Here is an 8684-nt window from a genome sequence, read left to right as displayed (position 1 = left end):
ACCAGCCCCCTCAACCCTTCTATCCCATTTCTCAACATGGGAATTCCTTGGAAGTCCTTCCTGAGGCCTTTCTTTTCTCCCCAACATCCATATGTTCTGTCGGTGAACCCATCCATCTCTGTGACTTCAAATATTATTTACTTGTTTTAAAACCTCACTTTATTGATCCTCAGCTTCCTTCTCTGAACTCTAATTGTGTGTATTAACTGCTTAGATGACTCAGAGTTATCTCAAACTTAATATGTTTAAAGTGGAATTCTTTATTTTCTTCTATAAACCCTGTTCTGCTCCAGACTCCCACAACCTAATCAATAGTACTACCACTATTTCAGTTGCCAGAACCAGAAGCCTGGAATTGATTCTAGATGCCTCCCTTTCCTTCATCCTCACCCATCCCACCCATCACTATGTCCTCTCGGGTCTACCTCTAAAATAAATCCTGAATTTAAACACATCGCTCTACCCTGATTGCTACCACCCCAGCCTGAGCTACTAGTATCTTCCACCTGGCCTTCTGCGATAATATCATGACTGACCCTCATACTTCCGTTTTTGTAACCCTTCGATTTATTCTTCCTACAGCAGCTAAAATGATTTTTTTTTTTTTAAATAATGCTCCCCGTCCCTTAAAGACTTTCAGTAATTTTCCAGACCCTTTACCCTGGCCTACAAGGGACCTTTATCTGTATTTTTGCAAAAATCCATTAGTTGGTCAGGAAATCAATTCAGGAGGCAATGATCAGCATTTTAAAATAAAATTACAGAATAGAACAAAGCGTATGTAGGCATTACACATTATAAGAGTAGGTCTTGTTTTGTGCATTTGCTTTAAGTACTGAATAAGATATAAAATGTATTTCCTATTTTTTTTTTTGTCATTGTCAAAAAATTTGAGGAAATTTTCCCTGTGGGATCTGTGTCCATACATCTCTCCAACCTCATTTCATGCCACCCTTCCTGGTCCTGATGCTTCCCGCATCTGAGCCTTCTGTCAGTTCTTTCCTAACACGCCAAGCCCTTTGCACTTGCAATGCCATTGTCCTTCCTACAGATTTCCCATGAATGGCTTCTTTTCATCTTTTGGGTCTCAAGTTAAAAGTCCCCAGCTCTGGGGTGCTAGGTGGCTCAGTGTGTTGGGGCCTTTGTCTTTGGCTTGGGTCATGATCCCAGGGTCCTGGGATCGAGCCCCGCTCTCTGCTCAGCAGGGAGCCTGCTTCCCCCTTTCTCTCTCTCTGCCTGCCTCTCTGCCTACTTGTGATCTCTGTCTGTCAAATAAATAAATAAAATCTTAAAAAGAAAAATAAAATAAAAAATAAATAAAAGTTCCCAGCTCAAAAAGGACTTCCCTGATCACCCTATTTAATTAATTTCCCTCTGTTATTTTCTTCTCAGTACCCTCTTTCTCTCAAAACACTCATCACAACTTATAAAAATACATTTTAAAAAGACATTTACAGTCTGTCTCCACCAATGGCACACAAGGTCCACAGGAACAGGATTTTGTCAATCTTTTCTCTCTTATACCCCAGTATCTTGCAAACTCAACCTCATTTTAATTACAAATAACTTGAAAGTTATGAGTAAGACCCATTTTACATCCTCCAATTTGCTGAAGTGAATAATTTATTATTATTTGTAAAATATTCACCAGACTTGACAGTAGATGTCAGAAAGAGATCTATGCACAGTGTAGTAATGAGGCAAATTTCCTTAATAAATTCCTGACTCAATCTGTCTTGTTATCCTGCTTCCTTACTGGAGGCTATTTGCTGTTGGCTTCCGAAATGCCATTAAAACCTTGTTTAAAATTCCGTCAAACTACAAGCTGAGGGTTTCGAAGGGGAGGGGGGGTAAGGGTTTGGGTGAACCCAGTGGTGGATATTATGGAGGGCATGTATTGCATGGAGCACCGGGTGTGATGCATAAACAATGAATTTTGGAACACTGAAGAAAAATAAAATAAATAAAATAAATAAAATTTAAAATTTAAATAAATAAAATTTAAATAAAATAAATAAATATTTAAAAAATAAATAAAATTTTTTTTAAAGATTTTATTTATTTATTTGACAGAGAGAGAGATCACAAGTAGGCAGAAAGGCAGGCAGAGAGAGAGGAGGAAGCAGGCTCCCTGCTGAGCAGAGAGCCCGATGTGGGACTCGATCCCAGGACCTGAGATCATGACCTGAGCCGAAGGCAGCGGCTTAACCCACTGAGCCACCCAGGTGCCCCAAAATAAATAAAATTTTTAAATAAAATTTTAAAAAGTAAAATTTAAATAAATAAAATTTATATAAATAAATAATTTTTTTAAAACCCACAAACTTTTTAGCTTGACCGACCACACAGCACTGATCAAAAGTTCAGTCTCGAGGAAGTGAGGCAATCCTTTTTTCTTGGCTTGGAGTTACCTGAATAGCCACCAAGAGTCCCTTTGTTTGGTTTGGTGGGTTCAGCTCCATGAATGAATAGCTCCTTTACCAACAAACAATAGCGTACAGCTGGGCCACTAACTAGTTGAGAGGTGTTAATCTCCTGGTAGGTAATTATTTCCAGAGATCTAGCAACTACTAGAATGTCTGGATTCCTACTGTGTCCTGGAATTTAAAAAAAAAAAAAAAAGGATTTTTTCGAAACTTTTTAAAGATTTTGTCATTTTCTGCTGCAAAACTCTTAAATTTCAAAAGCCATAGTTCTACCATGAATTCATAAAATTATACATATTTTTCTTGAAATGATTAGGAGTTTATAATTTAGAAGCTAAGAGACTGATTTCCTTTATCATTTTAATTCACATTCAATTCTTAAACACAGGGAACTGATACATTGAGCAAATGCGTGGTTTACATCACTACTTTCACCTGTTCACCTGAAGGGATACGTAAAACCTACATAGTGACCTGCAAATGTTTACTTCGAGAAGTTAAACATCAGACCTTGAGTAGGGGTTAATCAACAGTCTATGTCTAACAGCTTGTTGACAAAGGCAACCTTATACTGCGTCTTTAGAAAAACCACCCGTCAGTTACTGTAATTTCACAGCAAAAACAACAAGCAGGCTTTGCCTTGATGTCCTCAGAGGCCACGAGTCCTTAAAAACCAAAAGTAAACTGGAGAATGAGAAAAATAACTTTTAAACTTAGTCTTCCTCCAAAATTTCCAGTGGCAAGTGAAGTGAACTGGGGCTCTTCTCCACACCTCCTTGTGAATTGGAACATTCTGTGCTGAGTAAATTGAGCCTGGTAACACACCATATGCTGAATTTAGCTCGGATTCGAAAAATACCACAACCATGCGCCATTGTCTGATCGTGTTTACTTTCTGGCTAAAAACAACTTCCATGAAGTATTTATTCTCTTGACCTCTTTTAGGACCTGGATTTTTGCTCACAGTGGTACAACTGTGTATGGTGGGACTCAGGTTGAGTTCTGAATGCTGAAAAGGCATCATTAGATTTTTCTTAAAAATACCATTTTTAACTTAAGGGATGGACTCTTGGTTTCAGCTCAGGTCAAGATCGTGGGGTTACGGAATCGAGCTCCACACCTCAGTGTGGTCTACTTGAGATTCTCTCCCTCTCCCTCTGTCCCTCCCCCTGCTCACACACACTGTCTAAATAAATAAATAAAAATAAATGGTATTTTTTAAAATACCATTTGAAAATACAGTCCATGTCTTATTGTCTTGAATTTGTTCCGGTCCCAATTTTACACAAGGTTTTTAGACAAAATGATTTAAGACTTCCTGAGACTCAGATTTAAAAAAAAAAAAAAAAAAAGACAACATAAAAACTCAACCATTTATCATTTCTGATTTAATCTTCTTGTCACACAGATACCAAATTCATAAGGGATGAGATTCTCCATCCTTTGCTGTATTGTCAATTCTCAGTTAAAGGCCTGAACCGCGTCAGGCTCCTCAGTCTTCAGTTTCTCTTTTGCTGAAAAGCAAGACTCCCCTGGGGAGCTATCGTAGCTTCCCGCACTGATAGAGGGACAGCCTTAGCTCTCTCAGGAGGTATGCGGTATCCAATATTATATCACAAGGACATTAGGCGGGAGTGGCCTCCAAGAATGGGTTTCCTGATTGGTAACATTTCACTGTGACATTTTCATCTGTATTTGTCTTATTACATAATTTAATTTTTAAAACTACGTAAATCAGGGTGCCTGGGTGGCTCAGTTGGTTGAGTCGACTCTTGATTTCAGCTCAGGTCATGATCTCAGGGTGGTGAGTTTGAATCCTCTCAGCAAGGAGTCTGCTTGAAATTCCTGCTTGAAATTCCCTCTCCCTCTCCCTGCCCATCCCCCTGCTTACATTCACTCTCTAAATAAATAAATAAATATCTTTAAAAAAAAAAACTACATAAGTCAATAAAATATGAGTGAAAAGAAAGAATATTCTTTCTGTGAAAACTAAGTTAAATGTCCTGAAAACAGTAAGGTCTAATCCCTTACTGAAATTATTTAGTTGTCGAATTAGATGTGGGTTAAACAATAAACAACAAAAAAAGATGGGCATAAAAATGGGCATATAAAGGTCTGAGGACTTGGGGCACCTGGGTGGCTCAGTCGTTAAGCATCTGCCATCAGCTCAGGTCAAGATCCCAGGGTCCTGAGATGGAGCCCCACATCAGGCTCCCTGCTCAGCGGGAAGCCTGGTTCTCCTTGTCCCACTCCACCTGCTTGTGTTCCCTCTCTCCCTGTGTCTCTCTCATAATCTTTAAAAAAAAAAAAAAAGGTCTGAGGACAGACAGCAGAAAAAGGTCTGAGGACAGCACAATAGAGTAGCTACATTGCTATAAGAGTTAATTCTATGGGCATCAGGTAGGTCAGTTAGGTGGAGGTCCTTGAAAGAGAATTTACTTTAATGTAGACTTAAACTGTTTTTATGATGTTCTTTAATTTAAAAACATATCAAGAGTGTGATAAAGTGTGCCTAAGAAATCCAACTGAACGGGCACCTGGGTGGCTCAGTGGGTTAAAGCCTCTGCCTTCTACTCAGGTCATGATCTCAGGGTCCTGGGATCGAGCCCCACCTCGGGTTCTCTGCTCAGTGGAGAGCCTGTTTCCTCCTCTCTCTCTCTCTCTCTGCTTACTTGCGATCTCTCTCTGTCAAGTAAATAAATAAAATCTTAAAAAAAAAAAAAAAAGAAATCCAACTTAACGAATTAAGTAAGAGAGACTGATAGATAATGATGGTAGTACAACTGGCAAGAAAACATCCCAAAGAAAATGCCATATGACCTCGTGATTATAAACAACTCCATCAGGGTTTTTAGTTTCAAACAATAGATGCTGACTCTGGATATTTAAGCAGTTGGTTAAAAGAACTTTCTCAAGAATACTGGGTTAAAACAGGTGAGCTTGATAGTATGTCAGCTAGACCTTGATAAATCTATAAAAGAAAAACAAAGGGTACTAGGCATCCAATGTGTGTTTGTTTTTCTTTAACACCACCAAGCAATCAACTCACTTCTGACACTACCTGGAGATGGTGTCAGATCCCACAGGTTAAAGACTCAGTCCTGCAACACTGCCCACTGTCACAAGTCCACGTTGTCCCCTGTGCCATGGAACACATGACTTCCTTCTCAGGTTTGATTAATTTGCTAAAGCAGCTCACAGAACTCAAAGAAACATTTTATTTGCTAGATTTTCAGTTTACAGTAAAGGATATACGGGAACAGGAGCAACCAGAAGGAAGAGAAGCACAGGGCCAGGTATTTGGGAAGGGGGCATGGATTTTCCACAGTCGGATCTTGTCGTTCTCGCCACATGTTATCTCCAAGTATTCACCAACTCAGAAGCTCTCCAAACCCCATCCTTCTGGGTTTCTATGGAGGCATCATTACATGGGCATTATTGACTAAACAGATGCCCCCCAGCGATGGAATTCAATCTCCAGCCCCTCTCCCTTCCTTAGGATGAGGTTGGGTGGGGGACATGGGGGTAGCACATACTGAAAACTCCAGCCCTGTAATTTCTCAGACCAGCTCCATTCTTAGGGTCTTTCCAAAAGTTGCCTCATTAAGCATAATGAAAGACTTTTTTTTCCACTCTCATCACTGGACGAAAACCAAATACATATTTCTTATTATAAATCATAATATCACAGGGTAGCTCACAGAATCAGTGGGAGAACAGGAGAAAACGGATGTAAATTAAAGCGACACTTCCAGGAGCAACAACGAATCCATCGTGCAGGAATGGTCTGTTGAAGAACCTGTTGGCCTTGCTCTCCCCACCATGGAGGGCTCACCATGGTCCTTCTTTAGAGTGTCCATACTGCTGGCCAGCACCATAGCTAACTCCTACATGGGAAACCAACCTTAGGATGAGAGCTGTCCCCTCTACTTCCACTCTTACCTGTAAAATGGATGGTTTCCTCTGAGTTTATTTCCTTGTACAAGTTTGGAGATCAATTCTCATATAGCTATGAGCTAGCTGCAAAGGATCCCAAGGAATTGAATTTTCTGGGTTTCTCTCTTGGGGAGGCAAGACTCCTAAGTCTAGAGATTTCTTGATGTAGCAAAAGTGATCAGAAAATGTTGGGCAGACCAAAAATGAAAGAAATAGCAATTTCAACAACCTCCAAAGTCAATGGATTTACTCATGTTTAGTCAAATTCTCCTAATCTAGTACTTATGATGTCAGAACCTCTAGAATTTCACATGTCATGTGTGACTTACCAAAGTCTTTGATTTCTCCAAAAGAATTTAATAATAATAATAATAATAAAGAATAATGGTGATCATGTATACAACATATACACACATGCACACATACATCTTAGTGGTTAAGAGCCTGACTGTGGAACCAGACTTTCTAGATTCTAATCCCTGTCTGCTACTTATTAGCAGTGTGACCTTGGGCAATTGATTGTAACATGTCAGTATCATCAACTGTCAACCGTGGATAATAATGGTAACCTACCCCATAGCAGTGTTGTGTGTTTTAAATGAGTTGATAAATGCAGAGCTTTCAAAACCATCCCTGAATGACTAAAAGTGAGCTGTTATTATGGGTAGTACATAAATACTATAAGAAAACAGGAATGCACTGAATTTATGAGCTATACAATATGGGCAAAGTGTGTAGATGAAGGCTCAAAGGTGGAAAGAGGCATGGTCCTTGCATGCTGAGCAGGTAACCAAGCGTGAAAGATAAACACATAAATAACTGTGATACAAGACAGCAACAGTAAGCGTACAATATCAGTACACACAGAACACTATGGGAATATTAAGAACAATGAAATTCTTTCCTGCCTTTCTGAGGCACTTGGGGTATGTCAGTTTGGAACTATGCCTTAAAAAGAAAAGTATGAATTTGATGGGCAGATACTAGGGGGAGGGAGAGGATGAGGGAACTCCAAGCAGGAATGGAACAGCTTAAACCAAAGCCCAAAGATAAGAAATGATACAAAAGAGGGGCGCCTGGGTGGCTCAGTGGGTTAAAGCCTCTGCCTTCGGCTCAGGTCATGGTCTCAGGGTTCTGGGATTGAGCCCCGCATCGGGCTCTCTGCTCAGCAGGAAGCCTGCTTCCTCCTCTCTCTCTGCCTGCCTCTCTGCCTGTTTGTGATCTCTGTCTGTCAAATAAATAAATAAAATCTTTAAAAAAGAAAGAAAGAAAGAAAGAAAGAAAATAAATGGTACAAAAGATATGGGATAAAGAAAGTTTAGCTGGAGACAAGGCAAGAAAAGAAGCCTGGACCAATCTGCGTCGTGTGTTCAGTTCTTGGCTGGGGAGATGCACTAGATTACAAACGCAATGGAACTTTCAGTTGTTTTACATCAAGGAGGGGGTGTGTGTCCCAAGCCATCCCAAATCACTCAAACCATTCCATTTTTTGTAGTCCATTAGTTATCCTCTGATTCTAGGTTTTTTAGAAAGGCATTAGCTTTTCACGGCTATGAGATAAAATGAATTACATTTCTTTTTTTTTTTTTTTTTAAGATTTTTATTTATTTATTTGACAGACAGATCACAAGGAGGCAGAGAGGCAGGCAGAGAGAGAGGAGGAAGCAGGCTTCCTGCTGAGCAGAGAGCCCGATGCGGGGCTCAATCCCAGAACCCTGAGACCATGACCTGAGGCGAAGGCAGAGGCTTTAACCCACTGAGCCACCCAGGCCCCCCATGAATTACATTTCTAAGTCAAACTGGAAACTGCTTTGAACTATCCTTGCTGGAGTTTTCCAATTCTCCGTTTCTATATTCTTCCCTGGGCTGCCTAAAGGAGGTTTTTTTTAACTCTAAATAGACAAAAGCCAGTTAGCAGCATTCCATTATTCAGGAACTAGAGTTTCTTGACATTCACGAGGCAGTCATGGCTCCTGTTCTCATTTACCCCTCCACGAGCGCGTTTCTTTCCTCTTACTCTCTCTGAGATCAAAGAGAAGGGCACGGAGAAATCCTGTTGAAGTCAAACAGTTCCTTATCCGAAATGTAGCTCATTTCCCCTTTCCTCAAGGTTTGATATGTTCTTTCCAGCAACAAATCCACAGCAGAAAGGTCGGTGAGTGACTCCTTGGGTCAGTGTTTGCTCCCTCAGCCACCCCCCATCTGGCAGGGGCCCCAGGTCGGCCAAGTGTTCCAGCACGTCTCCCCCAGCACGGAGTCCTGGGCTTGGTGAGCGTTCCAAACCTCCAACCACTAAATTGACTTACGGACTGTGCTCACCAG

This window comes from Mustela erminea, chromosome 17 (genome assembly GCF_009829155.1).
Source record: "Mustela erminea isolate mMusErm1 chromosome 17, mMusErm1.Pri, whole genome shotgun sequence".
In the NCBI taxonomy this organism is placed as follows: domain Eukaryota; kingdom Metazoa; phylum Chordata; class Mammalia; order Carnivora; family Mustelidae; genus Mustela; species Mustela erminea.
This window is presented reverse-complemented; position numbering follows the sequence as displayed.